The 24,475-nt window shown below is 41.9% G+C and overlaps 2 long non-coding RNA genes and 3 other non-coding genes across 5 annotated transcripts in view; 3 read left to right on the top strand and 2 right to left on the bottom strand.

Moving 5' to 3' along the window:
- Positions 1-1,427: 1,427 nt before the first annotated feature.
- The window catches only part of LOC143719415 (uncharacterized), a 694,388-nt gene continuing 671,340 nt past the window's right edge, over positions 1,428-24,475 (bottom strand). The window contains exon 3 of the long non-coding RNA XR_013196506.1: positions 1,428-1,573. This is a non-coding gene — a long non-coding RNA (uncharacterized LOC143719415). The remainder of the gene's footprint in view (positions 1,574-24,475) is intronic.
- LOC143719414 (uncharacterized) lies at positions 11,693-13,431 on the top strand. The gene is made up of 4 exons (XR_013196505.1): positions 11,693-11,799; positions 12,041-12,188; positions 13,112-13,192; positions 13,343-13,431. It is a non-coding gene; the product is annotated as an uncharacterized LOC143719414 (long non-coding RNA).
- Positions 17,901-17,972, top strand: trnag-ucc (transfer RNA glycine (anticodon UCC)). The gene has a single exon. It is a non-coding gene; the product is annotated as a tRNA-Gly (tRNA).
- Positions 22,350-22,422, bottom strand: trnad-guc (transfer RNA aspartic acid (anticodon GUC)). Its single transcript has one exon. It is a non-coding gene; the product is annotated as a tRNA-Asp (tRNA).
- Positions 23,977-24,048, top strand: trnag-ucc (transfer RNA glycine (anticodon UCC)). Its single transcript has one exon. It is a non-coding gene; the product is annotated as a tRNA-Gly (tRNA).

Genomic DNA, 24,475 nt, shown 5'->3' with positions numbered 1-24,475 from the left:
AGCAGGCAGCTAGGGAGACAGGAGCAATCGATCAGGATCAGGAACAGCAGCCAGAGACGGTTCACGTCGCGCCTGCTGGCCAGAGACCGTTCACGTTGTGCCTGCCTCAAAGCCTGTCCCTGAGCCTATCCCTGAACCATTCTCTGAGCCTAAACCTATAGCTCCGCCCAAGAAAATTTTGGAAAGGGGCTATACGTCCTCGGCCTTAGTGACCAGACCGGGCTCCCACGGAAAGGCCACGAAGGCCGATCCGCCAAGGCCACCCGAAGGGCCTTCTCCGCCATGGCCACCCGAAGTGTCTTCTCTGCCATGGCCACCCGAAGGGTCTTATCTGTCATGGCCATCTGAAGGGTCTTCTCTGCCATGGCCACCCGAAGGGTCTTCTCCGCCATGGCCACCCGAAGGGTCGTCAGTCCCGATTGACCCTCCTGAAGATGATGACTACTTTCAGTTAGATTGAGGCCACAGGAGATTTATGAGTGGCAGTAAAACGACGCAACACATTGTAATGACAACATAGCGGATGTAGTCATTTGGATTACATTCATACTATACACATTCATACTATATAGAACATACTTTTTTAGTACTTTAGTATTAGTACACAGTAAGTACTTATTCAAAATGAGGCTGTCATACAAAATCAATTTTTAATATGTTTTTGCATGCGTTTATAATTTCTATGTTGTAGTCAGTGTATGCTTTTCCCCATGAGCTTTTTTGTTTTTGCTATGTATTTTTTTGCTCCATCATATTTAAAAAAAAATTATATTTTCCTCATATTTTGATGGTTTAAACAAACTTTTAGGGTCATTAAAAACAAATATCTGCTCCAGACATCACTTTTTGCCACTACTGTACATATTCACACTTATGGACACGGATCTCTCTAATTCAGTGGTTCCCCACCCTGCTCCTGGAGTACCCCCAACACTGCACGTTTTCTTTGTCTCCCTAATCAAACACACCTGATTCAACTCATCAGCTCATAAACCAATGTGATAATGAGCTGATGAGTTGAATCTGGTGTGTTTGATTAGAGAGACAAAGAAACGTGCCATGTTGGGGGTCCTCCAGGAGCAGGGTTGGGAACCAATTCACTTATCCTGGTGATAAATATTGTTTGCATATATTGCAATATGCATATTGGAAGTATTGGAATATGAAGTGGAAAGTCATCCTAGAAATGTCTTATTATTTGTCAGTGATATCAAGACATATTCTTTAAAAACACGTATTATTATCTTACATTGTTTTGACTCAAGTAAAATTATTATTAGGACAAAAATAAATAAATAATTATTTTAGTTTTTTGCTGTGCACTTTAACTTCCACCTCGGGGGCTCTCTCTTTATCAAGATGAAAGAAATTTGAAAGTAAACGACACAGCACTCACTTGAATATATATATATATTATTTATTTTATTTCTTAAATCAAACCTTTGCAAGTCATTTCATGTCTGATTGTCTCTGTTCCTCCAGTGCACATGAACCTGTCTGTGATCACGTCTGACAGTGATGCGCTGCTGTTTGCAGGGAAGGTGGATCTTGCTTTCTTTAAGCATTCACCTCTCTGTGGAAGTACATTAAATTAAGTAAAATGATAGGATGCACTGATTAATTAATCAAATGGTTCACAAGTAATCACATTACAAGTGAATTATTGTTTGTTTTATTTCCATTTTATTGAACACAAGTCTATCACTAGCTGCGTTTCCATTACCCTTCAAATTGGGCAAATTGAAACACATTGTGAAACACATCAATTTCGCAAAAACTCCCATTTATCGAAAAAAAGTTTTTACGCTCACATGAGGTGCTTTTTCAGGCAATTTGAAAAATAAATATTTTGCAAAACTGCAATGAAAACAGTTTTGCACATTTACAGGTCACCTGACGTAGATGACGCGGTTTGTTTGGATAGAATAAAAGACAAGAGTTCTTTATTAAATTCATAAAATACAATAGAATTACATGGAGTAATACTGGAGTCTAAACCTCAAAGAAATGCCACAATCAAGACCTCGAAGCAGATATGAGGGAGAAACACCCAGAAACACCAGCCGCACTAAGTATAAGGGTCTTTCCTTACCATTAAAGCATGGATAACACACATACGATTAATAATAATGGCCAGTGCAATGGCTGGGATATAGTAAATCTACCAATATCAGACGGCATGATTTTTGGAATGACTTATCTTGAGAAGAAAAAAATACGTTTTAGTCGCATAACATCGCTTAATGGAAACGGTGTCATTTCGCAATAGTTTTTTGTAGACATTTAGAAAAAAATCGCAAAAGTTTTGTGCAAATCTGTAACGGAAACACGCCTACTGTCCTTCAGTCCTACATGTTTATTCACAAAGGATGTTGTCACAGTCACCACCTAATGGTCATCGTCACTGTCATCAGGCTTGTTCGACTTCATACAGCTCTGCGCAGATCGATCGGTGGCTGACTTGAAATAGTGCATGCCGGTTAGAAATTTTGTCTGACTTGATACAGCGCCGACGCCACGTGACTGTGACATATACCATCAAAGTACCGCGAGAGCAATTCGAGAGAAGCCGGAGAACTCAGCCAGCGCAGCTTCTCAAGAGCGGCTGCACGAGCTCTGATGACGACACAGCTGTTCCACGATTGGCCGGATTCACCGCATGACAACGATCACGTTTTTTTCGTGTTTATTCTCACACCTTTAGTTCCACTAAAGCTCACAAATCAGTTTTTTATAACAGTAAACACTCTTTTCATGTAGTCGCAATGTTATATTGTGTCATGTTTATCAAAATAAAACTGATTAAAAAACGTTGATTCCACTTCATTGATAGTAGCTGTAGGCTTATGTTGAACTTTATACTTGTTCAAACAGACGCTGTATGAAGCAGTACATAAAGTATTGAATGAAAATGTCTCTGAAACATCTGTGTATTTTGCAAATATTGCATTTATTCACTTCAGGTGTGGTAAAGTATGCACCAGAAAGTGTCCGACTTCACGTCTCCGTTTGCAGCTCCTCCCCGCCTGCACGCGGCAACTCTCGCCGATCAGTTACATCAGATGTCGAACACACCTAATGTCTCTGTCACTGTCATCGTCACTGTCATGTGTTAGTCCCTGTCTGCACTACAGTTCCCAGCATCCTCCTTGGCCCACACCTGCACCTCCTTCACCATTACTCGCACCTGCCAGCAATCATCCTCACCACTCACCGTCTTCAGCTGTTGTCCTCTTTATTCCTCTGTGTATTGAAGTTCCGCTCATGTCAATGTGCAGTGTTGGTTATTGTTTGTGGTTAATGCACATTTTTGTGCCTTGCATGCTGTTTCGTATTGTTGGCTTTTGTAAGTTCCTGTTAAATAAACTTTGATATCTTTATCTTTGTCTTCAGTGGATTCCGAACGTTACAGATGTGTTCTTACTTCCTGTTTTAATTGTTGCTCTATGTACAGCTGTGGCCAGAAGATTAGGCAGTGACAAATTCTGTGCAAAGAAATCACTGCAAAATGAAGTTTGCTGCTTGGATGCACATTGCTTCTAGATTATTGTGCAGAGGGATCAGATACATTTTATAGAACAGCAAAAAGCTTCACTTTATCACAAAAACCCCAAAATATGTTGTTGTTTTTTTGGCCCTGGCATCTAAAATAATTTCACTAATCATATCAATAGCTCATGAGAAAGTGTGAACGAATCACTCTATCATTCTGATTGAATTAACAGAACAATCTTATTGTATTAAAGGAAGGAAAGAAGTGCTTCCAATCATTGTGTTCTTGTGTTAGCAATGGTTGCCTCCAAAAAAAGACTTGCAGCCATCATCACTTTGCATTAACATTGCCTCACATGCAAGAAAATTGCTGCAAAGAATATTGCGCTTAAAAGAACCATTTACCGCAGCATCGAGAACTTCAAGGAGAGAGGTTTGACTGTAGTGAAGAATGTTTCAGGATGTCCCAGAGTGTCCAGAATGAGTAAATGGCTACAGAATCGTGTCACCACCAGTGCAGAGCTTGTTCAGTATTGTCAGCAGGTGGCTGTGATGCATCTTTATGCATATTGAGGCCAAGTCTTCTGGATAATGGCCTGGTGTCAAGAAGAGCAGCAAAGAAGCCACTTCTCTCCATGACAAACATCAAGAGCATACTGAAATTCTGCAGGAGGTACAAGGATTGGACAGCTGAAGACTAGTGCAAAGTTATTTTCTCAGATGAAGCTCACTTCCCACTATTTGGGACATCAGGAAAATAGATTGTCTGGAGAAGAAAAGGTGAACGCTACCATGAGTCCCGTGTCGTTCCAACAGCGAAACATCCTGAGGCCATTCATGTTCTGTCCTCTCACATCTCTGGGAGTGGGCGCTCTCACAATTCTGCCCAAAAATGCTGCTTAATTAAGAATGGTATCAAAAGGTCCTGCAAGAGAAACTTCTCCCAATGACTCAGGAGCAATTTGGTGATGATCCGTGCATTTTCCAGCATGATGGAGCAACATGTCACAAGGCAAAAGTGACAACGAAGTCGCTCAGAGATCCTTGCAACTCTCTGGATCTTCATCCCATATGTTACGTCCAAGGACATATTGTTTTTCTCTTGTGCATATGTTAAGGTTAATTGCTATGTATTTTTGTGTATGCCCGCTTGTTGTCCCGCCGTGATTTGTCCACGAGAGGCCATAGTTTGTTCCTCTTTTCTCTATCTGTCGGGGACAGATCCTCAGACAACTTTAAGTTGTTATTCCTGAGAAAAGGAGAGTCCTTCGCAGCCCGCCAAATGGCATCACGGTAGAAGTGCGCGGTAAACTGAAAGATGATCCCTCAAGGTTTGTAGTTGCTCCCTTGTTTACACCCAAGTCGATGTACAGAATTGACAGTGTGTTGAAGTTTGTCCTATGCTTCTGGTAAAAGCTGCTGACAGACCTGGATAACCCTCTCCCGAACATCCTCCCTCTCCTTTTTTAGGGATCCCATAGATTCTCAGATTCCAACGACGTGTGTATCCTTTGAGATGAGATAAACGTTGTTCATGCTCAGATGATTTCACCTCAATCTTCTTCACTTGTTTCTGTATAACACCGAGCTGGATTTTAACATCATTAACTTCGGCACATACAAACTCAACAGCTGTCTTCACGTCGGCTATCTGTTTGGGGTTTTCGTTAACGGTCTCTTTCATACTCGCGATCGCTCGTGCATTCTCCGCCACCATTCTTTCCAGGGCATCAGATCGACTATTAATTGGGAACGAGAGTTCTCTTTAGAGAGGTTCTCTCGTATTGCGTAAGTTAGCTTACGCTACGGGAAAGATTAATCTTTTCGAGATATTGAAGCCAAAAAATTATCCTTAATTTTTGAATCCATTGTCAACGCAGGGCAGCAGCTAGCAGACCTAGAGCAGGCAGTCAGTCAATTTCCTTTCTAGGAATAGAACTGGACTCTGTGGCCATGACGGCTCGTTTATTGGCACAGCGCACTTTCCAGAAGGGCAGCATCATCCCTCTGAAGACATTCCAGAGGATCCTGGGCTGTATGGCCTCAGCTGCAGCAGTGCTTCAGCTGGGCTTACTGCGCATGCGTCCGCTCCAACGCTGGCTCAATGCTCGTGTGTCTCGCCGAGCTTGGGCTGCTGGCTGCGAACAAATCAGAGTGACTCAGACCTGTATTACGGCTCTGCAGCCCTGGTTAACAGCCGACTGGTATCAGCGGGGTGTGATGATGGGAGCGGTTTCGTACCGAAAGGTCATCTCGACAGATGCGTCCAACTCAGGTTGGGGTGCGCTCCTCGAGGGCAGACCGGTCTTTGGCCCAAGTCTGGGCCAGCCGCCCTCTGTATGCCTTCCCTCCGATCTCTCTGCTACCGCAGGTAATCAAGATAATCAGGGAAACGCGCCACTCGGTGCTCCTCATAGCCCCGCGCTGGGAGAATCAGATTTGGTTCCCGGAGCTGACGCGGCTGTCACTAACAGCCCCCTGGCCGATTCTGGTGAGAACGGATCTCCTCTCGCCAGCTCGCGGCTTGATCTGGCATCCCCATCCAGAGCGCTGGTCTCTGCAAGCATAGGTGATCAACGGGTACCCGCTGCCATGCCAGAAGGAGTGATGAACACGATCACGCAGTCTAGAGATCCCTCTACTAGAAAGCTTTACGCGTCTAAATGGTCTGTGGTCTCCAAATGGTGCACCGACAAAAACCTGGACCCACGGACGTGTGGGGTCTCGTGGCTGCTCAGTTTCCTACAAGAGCTGTTGGATAAGGGGAGGTCCCCATCCACACTCAAAGTCTATGTGGCGGCCGTTGCAGCGTACGCTGAGTCGACACGCGGACGGTCACTAGGAAAAAAACGAGCTTGTCATCCGCTTCCTTAGAGGAGCCAGAAGGATGAACCCTCCGCACCCCCCGTCGGTTCCTATGTGGGATCTTTCGTTGGTCCTCGAGGCCCTGAAAGCTTTCCCCTTTGAACCACTAGACTCCGTGGAGTTAAAGTACCTATCACTCAAAAACGTTTTTCTGACAGCCCTGTCATCAGTGAAACGTGTGGGGGACTTACACGCGCTGTCTGTCAGCGCCGCGTGTCTCGAGTTCGGGCCAAATGACTCAAAAGTCATCCTCAAACCTAGACACGGCTATGTTCCTAAAGTGATTGGCACTCCCTTCAGTGCGCAGGTCATTTCTCTATCGGCTCTGCCTTCATCTGATAACGGGAGCGACATTCAGTCCAGTCAGGGCGCTGAGGGTTTACACTGCGCGCTCCGCCCCTTTCAGGCTCTCGGAGCAGCTTTTCGTTTCGTTTGGTGGGCGCACCAAGGGTCTCGCTGCCTTGAAACAAAGCCTATCCAGATGGAATGTGTACGCTATAGCAGTCGCTTACACTTCGACAGGTCTGCAATGCCCCCTGGGCATCAGGGCTCATTCCACCAGAGGCATGGCCTCATCGTGGGCATGGTCAAGCAGAATTTCTATTCACAACATATGTGTCGCGGCGGGCTGGGCCTCCCCGTCCACCTTTGTCAGGTTTTATAACCTAGAAGTTCCCGCTCTGCAGGCAAAACTTCTGTCAGTTTAAGTGAGTGGTACGTTCTGTCCAGATATGTTCGTGTGCAGGCTACTCTCACGTATAATAGCTCTTCTGGTTGAGCTGCACTATTGGGTATATGCTATATGCTTATACAGACCGGCGACGCCGCTCTGTATTCCCTATGAGTGCTTATGTACAAGTGCTGGCCCACGTTGCTGGCCGCCTTATTTCCCACTTATCTGGGTTCCCCGGAAAACCCTGGGACACATTGTGGATGCTTGGCGCGCACGGCGTTGACAAAGGGTTCCCGTAGCGTAAGCTAACTTATGCAATACGAGAGTACCTCTCGTAAGAGAACGTACCGGTTACCTAACGTAACCCTCGGTTCTCTCTAGAAGAGGGAATGAGTCTTATGTAACATGCCGTGCTCACGCCACGAGCGTTTTCGCTTCAGTCGATGGAAACCAGGGAATCAGCCTACGAGCCCTGCTTATATACGCTAAGCCATGCCCATACTGGCGGGCTTTGAACCTGTGAAGGCGCGGGCACCCTTCACTGGACGTGACATCACGTCGGGCTCAGTGGTAGGCTGCTGCAGTTCCCGCAGGGCAGCCTATGAGCACGCTAGACAGCCTGCTCTAGGTCTGCTTGCTGCTGCACTGCGTTGACAATGGATACAAAATTAAGGATAATTTTTTGGCTTCAATATCTCGAAAAGATGAATCTCTCCCGTAGCGTAAGCTAACTTACACAATACTCGTTCCCTCTTTAAGAGAGAACCGAGGTTACGTTAGGTAACCGATACGTTCTTTGAGTTGTGAGAGGACATTAGCTGCATCAATGTTCTCAATCTTCCACTGTTTTATAACAGGAGACTTACATGACGTTTCGGGGAGAGGAGGGAAATCTACTTCAGCAGGCATAATATCGACACAATCCACCTCTGACTCGAAGTAATCATGCAAATTGTCACTCAAAAGTTTGTTTGAAACTTGCTGTTTTGTCGGTGTAGCTTTAGCAGGATTAACTTTGGCTTGGCTCATGTTCTTGTTCTTTCTTTTTTCAGATTTTCCCATTTTCAATCATTATATTCGTAGAAACAATATCCTATGCACCAAAAGAAAGATAGACGGTCTTTCTTACCGCACTACAAATCGAATTATTAGTTTGAATTTGCGAAGCTCCTCAAAGCACGTATAGTAAGAGCGCCATCTTGGCAGCCTCCCGTGGTGTTTTCTATCATGCACCGTGCACGTTTGCAATGACGTAAGGTGACGCAATCGCACCAGAGTTCGATAGAATCAAGTTGAGTGTGAAACCAGACCAACATTGCGGGGGGCGCCGGGAACAATCGCGCTCGGCTTCGGACCGCAGCAAACGAGCCCAGTGTAAAAGCCCCCTAGTCTCTCTCTTGGGTTGAAATAAAATAAATCATCAACATCTAAACCTCTGTTAATTCTCAAACAGAACTATAGATGTATGACAGAAATAAAGTCAGTCTGGTTAGTAATAAGTGAAGCTGGTAATACTGTTTGTGGAGTTGTTTAATCCTCCTCTGCTGAGATCTTCAGAGATTTAATGTTTGTTATCTTCAGTTGATCTAAGGCTGTGGCTGAAGTAGTTATTTTGTTTCTGCTCGTCGCTTCTCTTTTTTCTGTTCTTGTTGTTTCTCTAAATTGACATTGCCTAAATTCCCTTGAGTGACACTTCACATTTGATGTTATTGGTTTTAATTAATCATGTTCCTTCTTGGGTTTTGTTATTAGTTATGTACATTTGGGGTTTGTATTACATTATATATTGTTTAATGGATATTAATGGCATTTTTTTGGAGTCATGTGTGTATCAACATGATTGTGTTTTGTATTTGTGTGTCACACTCTGCACCTTCTTTATATTAACATGTGCCTCAGCTTGTGTCAAATGGTGATGAACTTTGAATCATCATGTGTTTTTTTTTACAGCCTGCATTATTATGGTGGTTATCAGTATAATATTAAGATATAAAGCAGATTTTAATACTCTAGTGAAAGTGAATGATGACGTTTATCATTTAATGAAATATAAGGGTTGTCCTGTGGAAACTAAAGAGTTACTACTATATTCTTTTTGGTAAAGTACTGGGAACCACATATGATGTTTTTTTTAACCACACATTTAACCCTATGATGGTCTTCGGGGTCTATTGGACCCCAAATGACTTTTGCTCAAATTAAAAAAAATGTTCTCTTTGTCCAAATGGTTTGAAACTTTCTACGGCTCTCAACACTTTCTAGATCTACAACAATTTTTTTTTTTTTTTATGATATCTGTTTTTATGTTGGCGTGACAAAAATAGTCACACTCGTGGTCTTCGGGGTCTATTGGACCCCGCAATCAAAATAGACAAAATAACATCATCAAAATCAGAAACAACGTAGAACACATAGACAGAAATGACAGAAATAAAGTGGCACACTTCCAACAATGCAAAAAACATCCACAATCCAAAATTATCATGCTCACCACAGGCATACACACACACACAAACACACACATAAAGAGGAATACATTTATACAGGAATACATACAGACTATAAAAACTGTTCTCTTATCATTTGTAAAATAAAATAATCTAAAATGCAGAACCACCAGAAAAAATAAATTGGTAACACTTAGACGCATTGAAAATGTGCGTGCGCAAACACACAGACACACACACACACACACACACACACACAGACACACAAACACACACACACAGAAATACCTTTGTAAGGCTATAAAAAGTCTTATAATTTGTCAAATAAAATCATACAAAATGAAGAACCACCTCAAAAATAAATTGGTGACACTGTACACATAAAAATAAAAATAAAATGTACACACACACACACCCTGTGTTTGCTCCAACCCTGTCGCAGGTTTGGCACTTCACTGTTGTGGTTGTTTTTGTGTGTGCTGTGTTTTTTCAGTACAAAAAATGCAAAATTTTGACAAAAATTATTTTATTTTTGTTATAATTGTGATTTTATAATATTTAGATATGAATCCAACTGAATCCAACTTTAGAAACTATATCTTTCAGTAATTCAAATAGCAAATAGCATATAATGGAGCTCTATAGCCATCTAGTGGTTAAAGTGATTTATTACAAATTTTAATCTGTATTTTCCAAAAAATGGGCAAAAATCTTACATTAAACCTTGTAAAATTATCCATGGTATCCCCAGGAATGAAAGTTAGAAATCTGGGTCTTTTATAAAGTTTATTTAACATAAAATGCTGTTTTTTTTGTAAAAATCCTATTTAATTAAATATTTATTTATTTATTTATAGAAATTTTTTAAAAATCATAAATTCTACAAAAACTGCACAAATGTTGAGTAAAAACATTAATGAACCGAGTAAAATTATATTTGTTAAAAAAAAAATATTGTTCGGTTACAAAATTAAATGTTGTTGTCTGGGGTCCAATAGACCCCGAAGACCACGAGTGTGATTTTTTTTTGAAGACCATCAGAGAGTTAAGTCCTGCTGATGTTTTTTTGTTTTGTTTTTCGTCCAAAGTAAGGATTCTACCATATTTTTTTACGGTAAAATGCTGGCAACCAACCCTGACGTTTTTCTACCATAAATTTCACAGTTTTTTTTACATTGTGTTTTTTTTTTTTGCCCGTAAATTTAAGCCCCATAAAACATAAAAGGTTGCCACCATATTTTCTACGGTAAAATACTGGCAACCACAGCTGCCAGTTTTTTACAGTGTAAAAAAAAGAGCTTTTTGGCAGCAAAGCCACCAGATGGGTTTGGGGAAAACAGGAATAAACAGTACCCCATGTCCACGGTTAAATATACTGCTGGATCTTTAATCTTGAGGGCCTATTTTTTGCTGGAGGTCCTAGACATTGGTCAATTATAGGTTGAAGAGATTCTTTATGGAGGAACAGTCTCTGATCTTTTGTCAGTTGTTCTCCGAGCTATAGGAGGAAACTCAGAGCTGTTATCTTGGCACAAGGATGTTATATAAAATAAAAAGGTTTATTGGCAACAATTAAAAATTGCCAAAAATGATGGCCAACTTGTTTTGGAGAAAATCATTTACTTCATAGTGTGATTTCAATTATTTTCCTACAATGAACGGTTAGATTTTTAAATGAAAGATCAAAAGGATAAACAATGCAGATTTAAATTTACAGCCATATTTGATCATATTCACCAGGGGTGCCAAAAATTCTGACCACAACTGTAGGTAGTGTAAGCAAGCCAGTTCATCATACATTATTTACCTGTGGGTGTGTTTTGTGTAGCAGTGTGGTTGTGCAAGCCCTGATCCAAGGTTTCAAAAAAATACAGCCTTTTTTTCTTAGTTTTACCAGTTGTGTGCATTTATGTTTCATAGACGTGTTTGTGTTTGGATTGTGTTGTGACTAAGTGTGGATTGGCACAAGAGCAAGATGACCAAGACGAGCAAGAGAAGACCACTTACACCAGACCCTGGCATGTCAATGTTTGCTGGGTTAGTAAATTTATATCAAGAGTTTAATGATTTAATAAAACTTGAGATAAAGACTTCTATAAAAGCACTGCTTTCAGATGGTAGATCATATTTTACTTTTTTTGTCATCCAGAGAGCTGAAAAATGCAAAGGGAGTCTAGTGACTAAGAGCATGGTATTGACAGCTGCACACTGCTTGTCTAGTGACTAAGAGCATGGTATTGACAGCTGCACACTGCTTTATAAAGGTGAATACAGATGAATCTGTATCATTTGCCAGTGCTGATGACATAACAGTTCACCATGGTAAGAATTGTTGCTTTAGTCAACAATGTTATGGAATAATTCAAGGTGACTCATGCTACTCAGAGAGTATCTCTTATAAGTCCGCTAAAAAATCAAAGCCAAATCGAAGAAAGTTTAAATAAAAAAAATATATATATAATTGTGAATTTATGTTGATTGTATCCTGTCATGCACAGACGCTAAACTACATTGATTATACTTTTTTATACAAACTATACTTTGCTTCAATTCTCTTACAAAGGTATTGGTGAAGTTAAAGCTATGGAGTTGATTCTTCATCCACTGTTTAATTTGAGAGGCCTTAAGGACAAAAATGTAAAGGAGTTTTATGATTACGACATTGCTCTGGTTAGGATGAGAGAAAACATTACGATATCTTTGATGGCAAGGTAAGATTCAACTACCCATTCCTTGGATATATATTTAGATGCTTGCAAACCTATTCTGCAGTCAAAAAAATGATGTATTGGCTTTACTAAACTTTTTTATGTAAAAAGGTTCCACCGGTTCCACATTACTGGGTTTCGTTAAACAAACATAATTTGTTCATGTAACTTATAGTTGCTCTACAATGGCAGTGCTGCGATAATCCATAAGGTAAACTTAACTCAGAATTTGGCTTCTGTATGAGTTCAGTGATTCAGGTCAAATGATTGTGATATAATGATTATGTTAAAACACAACCAACATCTACAGATCACATTTTCTATTTGATTATCTGGCTATTGTAACTCAGATACAGCAGCCAGACAAAATATAAAGTTAATAATGTGGGGGTCAAGAGCCCAACTAAAACAAACACTGATAACCATATTGGTGACCTGAAATTCCGGTTTTCTCCTTCAGTGATTCTGCTTGTTAACATCAGGTGTCTTCAATAATGCTCAATCATCAATCAATTATTCACTTAATTATCTCATTAACTTCAACACTGCTCCAGTGTTCATTTAACACCCAGCTCAGAGTTTAATTGGGCCGCTTAAAATGACTTTCATGATGTTGAAGTTATTCGTTAAACAAAGTATGTTTGTTTAACGAAACCCAGTTATGTGGAACCGGTGGAACCTTTTTACATAAAAAAGTTTAGTAAAGCCAACACATCATTTTTTTGAGTGTTTTGTTTTTATCTTAAATGTTTGCTATAAGTAAATAAATAAGGCTTATAAACAGCTGTTGAGATGGTATTCTCAGTTGAAACGGAGTAAAGTCTTGGACCAAAAACAGTATTCCATATGTCATGGCTTAACAAGCAGACTGCCTTGGAGTTCTGTATGGCCAATTAATGCTTTACATCTTATAACTTTCTACACAGGCCCATTTATTTACCTTGTACCAAATCATCAAACCGGGCTCTCAGAATGGATCTAGACTCCACGTGTGACGAGCACAGTGAGTATTTATAAAATTCAATTAATATATTTCTATGAAGATTTATAGTGAATAACATCAAAGTTCAAAACATACTCAAACTCATAATCCTTAGCTAAAAGATTAAAAAAAATATTCTATGATGAAATGATTATATGTGTGCATGACCAAAGAGATCTCTGCTCCACCTGGAAGAGACTCCGGCTCACTTCATCAGACAGGGAACTCGTCGATCAGACACCCACATTCATAGTGGTGCAAAAGTGAGTGCTGTCCTTACAAAATTAGAACACTTTAATATGTGTTGTGCCTTTATTAGATAATACAGTGTATATGAGTCAGAAAACAACAGGGAGTTGTTCTCACTGGCCATTCAATAAGTACACTTTGCTAGTACTAGGTTAGACATGTTTTTTCCTTCAGAACTTAATCCTTTGTTGCATAGATTCAACAAGATGCTGGAAACATTCCTCAGAGATTTTGGTCCATATTGACATGATTGCATCACACAGTTGCTGATTTGTCAACTGCATATCCAAGATGCTAATCTTCCGTTTCAGCACATGCCAAAAGGGCTCTTTTGGATTGAGATCTGGTGACTTTGGGGGCCATTCGAGTTTAGTGAACTCATTTTCGTGTTCAAGAAACCAGTTTCCCTCACACCACAGCCTAAACCATTGATACAAGGCAGGATGAATCTATGCTTTCAAGTTTTTGCAGGAGACCCATCTAAATGTTGCAGGAGAAATTGAGACTAGCAGACCAGGCAACGTTTTTCCAATCTTCTATTCTTAGGTTTTATTGAGCTGATGTGAATTGCAGCCTCAGTTTCCTGTTTTTGGTGTTAAGGGAAAATGTAACAAAGAGATGAGAGAGACCATGGGGAACTTCTCATGTCCAGCCCCAGCTCAAGAAAGAATATTGCCAACCAAAGGTAAAACTGAAGCGTAATTCATTAAAACAGGGAAAAAGGGAATAAAAGCTTCAGGAGGGAGCAAAAATAATAAACAAAACTATCCTAACTAAATTTTAATCTTCTTAATTACCTATAACAAAAATAAAGTGAAAAGAAAAACAGCAAAACTTCAGGTGTCTACAATCAGCACCTGAAGAGAAAATAAAGCGGGAAAACACAAAAGCAACAGTCAGAATTCAGTGATTTTGAAAATTCTGTAAACTATTTTGAGTTTCAAAATGCTAGAAAAGATGACTTGAGAGATAGTTATGAGAGCGTTAAAAAGCATTGTTGGACCAAAAGTGGACTGGTCAAAGATAACTAGTTGTGTACAGAAGAAGAATGAAACTGTTAGTCAGTACACAGAAATATTTTGTCAGTCAGCTGCTGCATACAGTGGTATAGCGGACACTTCAGAGAAGGTGTTAAATGATAATGGCCCCTTAGCTCGCACATGGTTTGATGGTCAATGGCCATGTGGCCATTGATGGCCATGTCAGAGCATAGAAATGCATTGCATTTCTTAAATGTCACATGGGTCACTAGAACCCTGCAAAACAACTTGGACAGTTTAGTTACTTGGGAAAGAAACTCTGATGTCAAGGCAAGAGTGAAAATTGCAGCAGCATCCTTTAAGGTCAACGCAGAGAAGCAACAGAAACGCAAATGTCCTAAGAGAAAGGGCAGCAGTTGTTATTATTGTGGTAAACATGGACATTGGGGAAAAGAGTGTAGAAAAAACAAAAAGAATGTTAGAGAAACTAACAATGTAACTCAGCTTCTGCTCAGCCTGCTGGCTCCTCTGAAGCAGCCCCTCCCCTCGTCATTAAGCTCGTTGGGCGGCTGTTTTAGTTGTTAACCAGTTGGGCTGTGAGTGCTTAATTTCCCTACTAACTTACAACAGAGATAAAAGACTTCTGTTTTTGTTTAATAGAACAAAAGGAAAGTAACTATCTCAGTTTCTCCTTTGGGGGACACTGGTTAAAGTAGACTCACAGCCTTAAATGTTATTTTACAGCACAGGCCTTTCATCATTAATAGTGTTAGGTCAGACTGTAAACGTAAAAAAAGCCATCATGCACTGTCCACAATAATGCCGAATATTGTCTTACAGCTTGCACCTGTCACGAATCCGTCCTCATGTACGATGTCTGCTATGACTGAAGTTTTGTTAGAGGATGAAGGAGAAATTACTACAGACGAGCAGGTTATGCAGTAACGTCCATCACGGAAGTGTTAGCTTCAGGACGTCTTCCAGATCATTTTTCAGCTCAAGCTGCAGAACTAGTAGCCCCAACAAGAGCATGCACGCTAGCTTCAGGATCAGTTGCTAATATCTACACAGATTCCAGATATGCTTTTGGGGTAATTCATGATTTTGGTGTCATTTGGCAAACCAGACACTTTCTAACTTCTGCTGGATCCCCCATTAAGCATGCTGAATTAGTGAAAGATCTAATGTTTTCCATGAAACTTCCAAAGAAATTAGCAGTGATCAAAGTGAAAGCACATCTCACAACTAATACTACGGACGCTAAAGATAATTATCTTGCTGATATGGCAGCTAAACAGGCTTGTTTCTATGCAACTGTACAAGTTTGTTCAGGTAGTGCAGCACAGAAGAAAATTATGCCTCCTGAATCAATAATTGATCTGTACAAAAACGTTTCCTCCATTAGAACCAAAGTGGCATGGGCCACATCAAGTGATGTTGATTACAGCAGCTGCAGTATTGTGTCAGGGAAGGAAAACCTGGACTCATTGTACACACTGTAAGGTTGTTCCCCCACCTACAGGGATAGGTTAGGACACGGAACCAGTGAGGAGCCCCGGGAAGTACCCAACGCAACAGGCTTCGGGGGTTAACCCTGGGGTGAAGACTTCCCTCATAGGCCCTATCCTAGTCCATCCTTACCTCACTGTTCCTTAGGTGTCAAAGGTTTAAGAAATAGGGAAAGAGGAAACAACAAAAGCTGACTCAGAAAAGTTTACAACCCTAGTGTTTGAACAAATACTGCTCCACTGTCTAGCAGACTCAGAAAAAGTTCACAATCCTAGTGTTTGAACAAATACTGCTCTACTGTCTTTTGTTTTTTCTTTCTTACTCTGTGCAGACACCACTGATGACTGTCCCGAGACCCATACGCATCAACCTCCTCACCTGCGTATGAAGCCACAACCTCCAGAAAACAACTAGACCCACTGCCGAACCTACTATCACGAAAGAAAAAAAAATACACAACGCAGAGACTCACATACGAAACCTTCAATCATCCATCGACATGATCAAGATTGTCCTACTACTACACATCATGAAGATCGGAAGTCCGGACTCCAGAAACAACATATTCTTAGAGCTGATGAATATGTCACAAATGCCTTGTTTGCTGGAAAGAAAGTGTGCATGTCACATCTGAAGATGACTGCATTCCAGGACTCACTTGTGCGCAAACATGGTGGGCCAACAAGACATTCTTGATCTTTCAGCAAATTACACCAGATGACTGAAGATTATTACCCGTAGGGACGTCACGGACCCTAAAATTGCATGTTTGTTTAAGTGTTTAAATTTGTATTTTGTGAGAGTTATTTAGAACTCTCAAAGGGGGAAATGTAGGATTACAAATTTTATTTAAATGTTTAATTTAGATTTACAATACAATAGTATTTTATATTGAGAAAGTTTATAAATGATGAGACCAGGAAATATCTGCAAACAGTAGGGGTTCCCAGCAGGATATTCCTGACTGTCCCATCTCAGTGCGAGAAGGCTAGGCTTTTCCTGTTCTCATTGTTTTACCGGGTGAAGAGTCATGCTGAGCAAGTTTGAACACCTGCTATTTTATTACTGAGACCATTTGTCTTGGAGTTCTTATCTCAGTGCGAGAAGTCCTGCACCGTTCTGTTCTCATGTTTCAGCTCATTTACATGCTTTGTTCCTCACAATGTAATCCCTCCCCCTTGAAATGTATATAAACTACAATGTAAAGTTCCACCGTCTCCTGGTCTGAGCTTCTAACTTTTCTACAAAGAAAAAGATCACTACAGTGCCTGGTAGGTCAGGTCAATAAGTTCATGCAATTTTTTTAAGTGCCAGGTCCAAACAAAGAGAGTTTCAGTTCATCTGCACCTGCCAGCTGCTAATGAATTGCGAAAATTCTTGCTGACCGCACAACCGGGCTTCCAGTCTACGTTCAAAGGCCTGCGTTGGTGGTATTGTGGTGAGCATAGCTGCCTTCCAAGCAGGTGATCGGGTTCGATTCCCGGCCAACGCATCACATTTGTAAATTAAAGACCTTGATTATGAGCATTCTTGTTATGGGTTCGATTCCTGTTAAGGTCTTTTGGCAGCAGTAAAGGACTGGATCTCCCCGTCGGGGAATCGAAACCCAGTCTCCGCGTGACAGGCGGAGATACTTGCCACTATACTAACAAGGAGTTGCAGAGACAGGTAGTTGTAACCGATCAGCGCGGCTTCCAGGAACGGCTTCATGCGTCATTTTAGCTCAACGCTTCACATAAGCCAGTGATTGCAAAAAATAATCTAATACCGTTTAAATATGAAGTGTCTGTATAAAACGTGTTACATTATTAAATTAGAGACCTTGTTTTTTAATATGGTGCCTGGTAGGTCAGGTCAATAAGTTCATGCAATTTTTTTAAGTGCCAGGTCAAAACAAAGAGAGTTTCAGTTCATCTCCACCTGCCAGCTGCTAATGTATTGCGAACATTCTTGCTGATCGCACAACACGGCTTCCAGCCTACATCCAATAGTCTTGCGTTGGTGGTATAGTGGTGAGCATAGCTGCCTTCCAAGCAGTTGACCAGGGTTCGATTCCCGGCCAACGCATCACATTTGTAAATTAAAGACCTTGATTACGAGCATTCTTGCTATGGGTTTGATTCCTGGGTCTGTCCATTCTGGCTGTATGGGTTCGATTCCCGGCCAACGCATTGCATTTTTCTCAAGCTGTCTTTAAAACAGTCGTCCGGGCCCCTTGCCAACTTCCCTGTAACTTGTTTGCTGGAGCAAAACTTTTGTTAAGGTCTTTTGGCAGCAGTAAAGGACGGAATCTCCCCGTCGGGGAATCGAACCCCAGTCTCCGCGTGACAGGCGGAGATACTTTCCACTATACTAGCAAGGAGTTGCAGAGACAGGTAGTTGTATCCGATCAGCACGGCTTGCAGGAACGGCGTCATGCGTCATTTTAGCTCAACGCTTCACAGAAGCCAGTGAATGCAAAAAATAATCTAATACCGTTTAAATATGAAGTGTCTGTATAAAACGTGTTACATTATTAAATTAGAGACCTTGTTTTTTAATATGGTGCCTGGTAGGTCAGGTCAATAAGTTCATGCAATTTTTTTAAGTGCCAGGTCCAAACAAAGAGAGTTTCAGTTCATCTGCACCTGCCAGCTGCTAAAGTATTGCAAAAATTATTGCTGACCGCAGAACAGGGCTTCCAGTCTACATCCAACAGTCTTGCGTTGGTCGTATAGTGGTGAGCATAGCTGCCTTCCAAGCAGTTGACCTTGGTTCGATTCCCGGCCAACGCATCACATTTGTAAATTAAAGACCTTGATTACGAGCATTCTTGCTATGGGTTCGATTCCTGGGTCTGTCCATTCTTGCTGTATGCGTTCGATTCCCGGCCAACGCATTGCATTTTTCTCAAGCTGTCTTTAAAACAGTCGTCCGAGGCCCCTTGCCAACTTCTCCTGCAACTTGTTTGCTGAAGCAAAACATTTGTTAAGGTCTTTTGGCAGCAGTAAAGGACTGGATCTCCCCGTCGGGGAATCGAACCCCAGTCTCCGTGTGATAGGCGGAGATACTTTCCACTATACTAACAAGGAGTTGCAGAGACAGGTAGTTGTATCCGATCAGCGCGGCTTCCAGGAACAGCGTCATGCGTCATTTTAGCTCAACGCTTCACAGAAGCCAGTGAATGCAAAAAATAATCTAATACCGTTTAAATATGAAGTGTCTGTATAAAAAGTGTTACATTATTAAATTAGAGACCCTTTTTTTAATATGGTGCCTGGTAGGTCAGGTCAATAAGTTCATGCAATTTTTTTAAGTGCCAGGTCCAAACAAAGAGAGTTTCAGTTCATCTGCACCTGCCAGCTGCTAAAGTATTGCGAAAATTATTGCTGACCGCAGAACAGGGCTTCCAGTCTACATCCAACAGTCTTGCGTTGGTGGTATAGTGGTGAGCATAGCTTCCTTCCAAGCAGTTTACCCGGGTTCGATTCCCGGCCAACGCATCACATTTGTAAATTAAAGACCTTGATTACGAGCATTCTTGCTATGGGTTCGATTCCTGGGGCAGTCCATTCTTGCTGTGTGCGTTCGATTCCCGGCCAACGCATTGCATTTTTCTCAAGCTGTCTTTAAAACAGTTGTGAGAGGCCCCTTGCCAACTTCTCCTGTAACTTGTTTGCTGGAGCAAAACATTTGTTAAGGTCTTTTGGCAGCAGTAAAGGACTGGATCTCCCCGTCGGGGAATCGAACCCCGGTCTTCCGCGTGACAGGAGGAGATACTTTCCACTATACTAACGAGGAGTTGCAGAGACAGGTAGTTGTCCCCGATAGGCGGCACTTCCTGGAACGGCTTCATGCGTCATTTTAGCTCAACGCTTCACAGAAGCCAGTGAATCCAAAAAATAATCTAATACTGTTTAAATATGAAGTGTCTGTATAAAACGTGTTACATTATTAAATTAGAGACCCTTTTTTTTAATATGGTGCCTGGTAGGTCAGGTCAATAAGTTCATGCAATTTTTTTACCACCACTATACCACCTCGCGTAGGTGGTATAGTGGTGAGCATAGATGCCTTCCAAGCAGTTGACCCGGGTTCGATTCCCGGCAAATGCATCACATTTGTAAATTACAGACCTTGATTACGAGCATTCTTGCTATGGGTTCGATTCCTGGGTCTGTCCATTCTGGCTGTATGGGTTCGATTCCCGGCCAACGCATTGCATTTTTCTCAAGCTGTCTTTAAAACAGTCGTCCGGGCCCCTTGCCAACTTCCCTGTAACTTGTTTGCTGGAGCAAAACTTTTGTTAAGGTCTTTTGGCAGCAGTAAAGGACTGAATCTCCCCGTCGGGGAATCGAACCCCAGTCTCCGCGTGACAGGCGAAGATGCTTTTCACTATACTAGCAAGGAGTTGCAGAGACAGGTAGTTTTATCCGATCAGCGCGGCTTGCAGGAACGGCGTCATGCGTCATTTTAGCTCAACGCTTCACAGAAGCCAGTGAATGCAAAAAATAATCTAATACCGTTTAAATATGAAGTGTCTGTATAAAACGTGTTACATTATTAAATTAGAGACCTTGTTTTTTAATATGGTGCCTGGTAGGTCAGGTCAATAAGTTCATGCAATTTTTTTAAGTGCCAGGTCCAAACAAAGAGAGTTTCAGTTCATCTGCACCTGCCAGCTGCTAAAGTATTGCAAAAATTATTGCTGACCGCAGAACAGGGCTTCCAGTCTACATCCAACAGTCTTGCGTTGGTCGTATAGTGGTGAGCATAGCTGCCTTCCAAGCAGTTGACCTTGGTTCGATTCCCGGCCAACGCATCACATTTGTAAATTAAAGACCTTGATTACGAGCATTCTTGCTATGGGTTCGATTCCTGGGTCTGTCCATTCTTGCTGTATGCGTTCGATTCCCGGCCAACGCATTGCATTTTTCTCAAGCTGTCTTTAAAACAGTCGTCCGAGGCCCCTTGCCAACTTCTCCTGCAACTTGTTTGCTGAAGCAAAACATTTGTTAAGGTCTTTTGGCAGCAGTAAAGGACTGGATCTCCCCGTCGGGGAATCGAACCCCAGTCTCCGTGTGATAGGCGGAGATACTTTCCACTATACTAACAAGGAGTTGCAGAGACAGGTAGTTGTATCCGATCAGCGCGGCTTCCAGGAACAGCGTCATGCGTCATTTTAGCTCAACGCTTCACAGAAGCCAGTGAATGCAAAAAATAATCTAATACCGTTTAAATATGAAGTGTCTGTATAAAAAGTGTTACATTATTAAATTAGAGACCCTTTTTTTAATATGGTGCCTGGTAGGTCAGGTCAATAAGTTCATGCAATTTTTTTAAGTGCCAGGTCCAAACAAAGAGAGTTTCAGTTCATCTGCACCTGCCAGCTGCTAAAGTATTGCGAAAATTATTGCTGACCGCAGAACAGGGCTTCCAGTCTACATCCAACAGTCTTGCGTTGGTGGTATAGTGGTGAGCATAGCTTCCTTCCAAGCAGTTTACCCGGGTTCGATTCCCGGCCAACGCATCACATTTGTAAATTAAAGACCTTGATTACGAGCATTCTTGCTATGGGTTCGATTCCTGGGGCAGTCCATTCTTGCTGTGTGCGTTCGATTCCCGGCCAACGCATTGCATTTTTCTCAAGCTGTCTTTAAAACAGTTGTGAGAGGCCCCTTGCCAACTTCTCCTGTAACTTGTTTGCTGGAGCAAAACATTTGTTAAGGTCTTTTGGCAGCAGTAAAGGACTGGATCTCCCCGTCGGGGAATCGAACCCCGGTCTTCCGCGTGACAGGAGGAGATACTTTCCACTATACTAACGAGGAGTTGCAGAGACAGGTAGTTGTCCCCGATAGGCGGCACTTCCTGGAACGGCTTCATGCGTCATTTTAGCTCAACGCTTCACAGAAGCCAGTGAATCCAAAAAATAATCTAATACCGTTTAAATATGAAGTGTCTGTATAAAACGTGTTACATTATTAAATTAGAGACCCTTTTTTTTAATATGGTGCCTGGTAGGTCAGGTCAATAAGTTCATGCAATTTTTTTAAGTGCCAGGTCCAAACAAAGAGAGTTTCAATTCATCTGCACCTGCCAGCTGCTAATATATTGCGAACATTCTTGCTGACCGCAGAAGAGGGCTTCCAGTCTACATCCAACAGTCTTGTGTTGGTGGTATAGTGGTGAGCATAGCTGCCTTCCAAGCAGTTGAGCCGGGTTCGATTGCTGGCCAACGCATCACATTTGTAAATTAAAGACCTTGATTACGAGCATTCTTGCTATGGGTTCGAATCCTGGGTCTGTCCATTCTTGCTGTATGCGTTCGATTCCCGGCCAACGCATTGCATTTTTCTCAAGCTGTCTTTAAAACAGTCGTTGGTGGCCCCTTGCCAACTTCTCCTGTAACTTGTTTGCTGGAGCAAAACATTTGTTAAGGTCTTTTGGCAGCAGTAAAGGACTGGATCTCCCGTCGGGGAATCGAACCCCGGTCTTCCGCGTGACAGGCGGAGATACTTTCCACTATACTAACGAGGAGTTGCAGAGACAGGTAGTTGTATCCGATCAGCGCGGCTTCCAGGAACGGCGTCATGCGTCATTTTAGCTCAACGCTTCACAGAAGCCAGTGAATCCAAAAAATAATCTAATACCGTTTAAATATGAAGTGTCTGTATAAAACGTGTTACATTATTAAATTAGAGACCTTGTTTTTTAATATGGTGTTGTAGGATTTCAAATTTTATTTAAATGTTTAATTTAGATTTCCAATACAATAGTATTTTATATTGAGAAAGTTTATAAATGATGAGACCAGGAAATCTCTGCAAACGGTAGGGGTTCCCAGCAGGATATTCCTGACTGTCCCATCTCAGTGCGAGAAGGCTAGGCTTTTCCTGTTCTCATTGTTTTACCGGGTGAAGAGTCATGCTGAGCAAGTTTGAACACCTGCTATTTTATTACTGAGACCATTTGTCTTGGAGTTCTTATCTCAGTGCGAGAAGTCCTGCACCGTTCTGTTCTCATGTTTCAGCTCATTTACATGCTTTGTTCCTCACAATTTAATCCCTCCCCCTTGAAATGTATATAAACTACAATGTAAAGTTCCCTTAGTTAGACGATGTTGGAATGACTGCAGCTACCGACAAACAATAAAGAACTTCTGCTTGGAAAACTTCCACTGTCTCCTGGTCTGAGCTTCTAACTTTTCTACAAAGAAAATGATCACTACAGTGCCTGGTAGGTCAGGTCAATAAGTTCATGCAATTTTTTTAAGTGCCAGATCCAAACAAAGAGAGTTTCAGTTCATCTGCACCTGCCAGCTGCTAATGTATTGCGAAAATTCTTGCTGACCGCACAACCGGGCTTCCAGTCTACGTTCAAAGGCCTGCGTTGGTGGTATAGTGGTGAGCATAGCTGCCTTCCAAGCAGGTGACCGGGTTCGATTCCCGGCCAACGCATCACATTTGTAAATTAAAGACCTTGATTACGAGCATTCTTTCTATGGGTTCGATTCCTGGGTCTGTCCATTCTTGCTGTATTGGTTCGATTCCCGGCCAACGCATTGCATTTTTCTCAAGCTGTCTTTAAAACAGTCGTCCGGGCCCCTTGCCAACTTCCCTGTAACTTGTTTGCTGGAGCAAAACATTTGTTAAGGTCTTTTGGCAGCAGTCAAGGACTGAATCTCCCCGTCAGGGAATCGAACCCCAGTCTCCGCGTGACAGGCAGAGATACTTTCCACTATACTAACAAGGAGTTGCAGAGACAGGTAGTTGTATCCGATCAGCGCGGCTTGCAGGAACGGCGTCATGCGTCATTTTAGCTCAACGCTTCACAGAAGCCAGTGAATGCAAAAAATAATCTAATACCGTTTAAATATGAAGTGTCTGTATAAAACGTGTTACATTATTAAATTAGAGACCTTGTTTTTTAATATGGTGCCTGGTAGGTCAGGTCAATAAGTTCATGCAATTTTTTTAAGTGCCAGGTCCAAACAAAGAGAGTTTCAGTTCATCTGCACCTGCCAGCTGCTAAAGTATTGCAAAAATTATTGCTGACCGCAGAACAGGGCTTCCAGTCTACATCCAACAGTCTTGCGTTGGTCGTATAGTGGGGAGCATAGCTGCCTTCCAAGCAGTTGACCTGGGTTCGATTCCCGGCCAACGCATCACATTTGTAAATTAAAGACCTTGACTACGAGCATTCTTGCTATGGGTTCGATTCCTGGGTCTGTCCATTCTTGCTGTATGCGTTCGATTCCCGGCCAACGCATTGCATTTTTCTCAAGCTGTCTTTAAAACAGTCGTCCGGGCCCCTTGCCAACTTCCCTGTAACTTGTTTGCTGGAGCAAAACATTTGTTAAGGTCTTTTGGCAGCAGTAAAGGACTGAATCTCCCCGTCAGGGAATCGAATCCCAGTCTCCGCGTGACAGGCGGAGATACTTTCCACTATACTAACAAGGAGTTGCAGAGACAGGTAGTTGTATCCGATCGGCGCGGCTTGCAGGAACGGCGTCATGCGTCATTTTAGCTCAACGCTTCACAGAAGCCAATGAATGCAAAAAATAATCTAATACCGTTTAAATATGAAGTGTC

Source organism: Siphateles boraxobius, unplaced genomic scaffold, assembly GCF_051911475.1.
Source record: "Siphateles boraxobius isolate OS27281-9 unplaced genomic scaffold, OSU_SipBor_1 63, whole genome shotgun sequence".
Classification (NCBI taxonomy): Eukaryota; Metazoa; Chordata; class Actinopteri; order Cypriniformes; family Leuciscidae; genus Siphateles; species Siphateles boraxobius.
The sequence above is the reverse complement of the archived record's forward strand: the minus strand, read 5'-3'. Positions and strand labels throughout refer to the sequence as shown.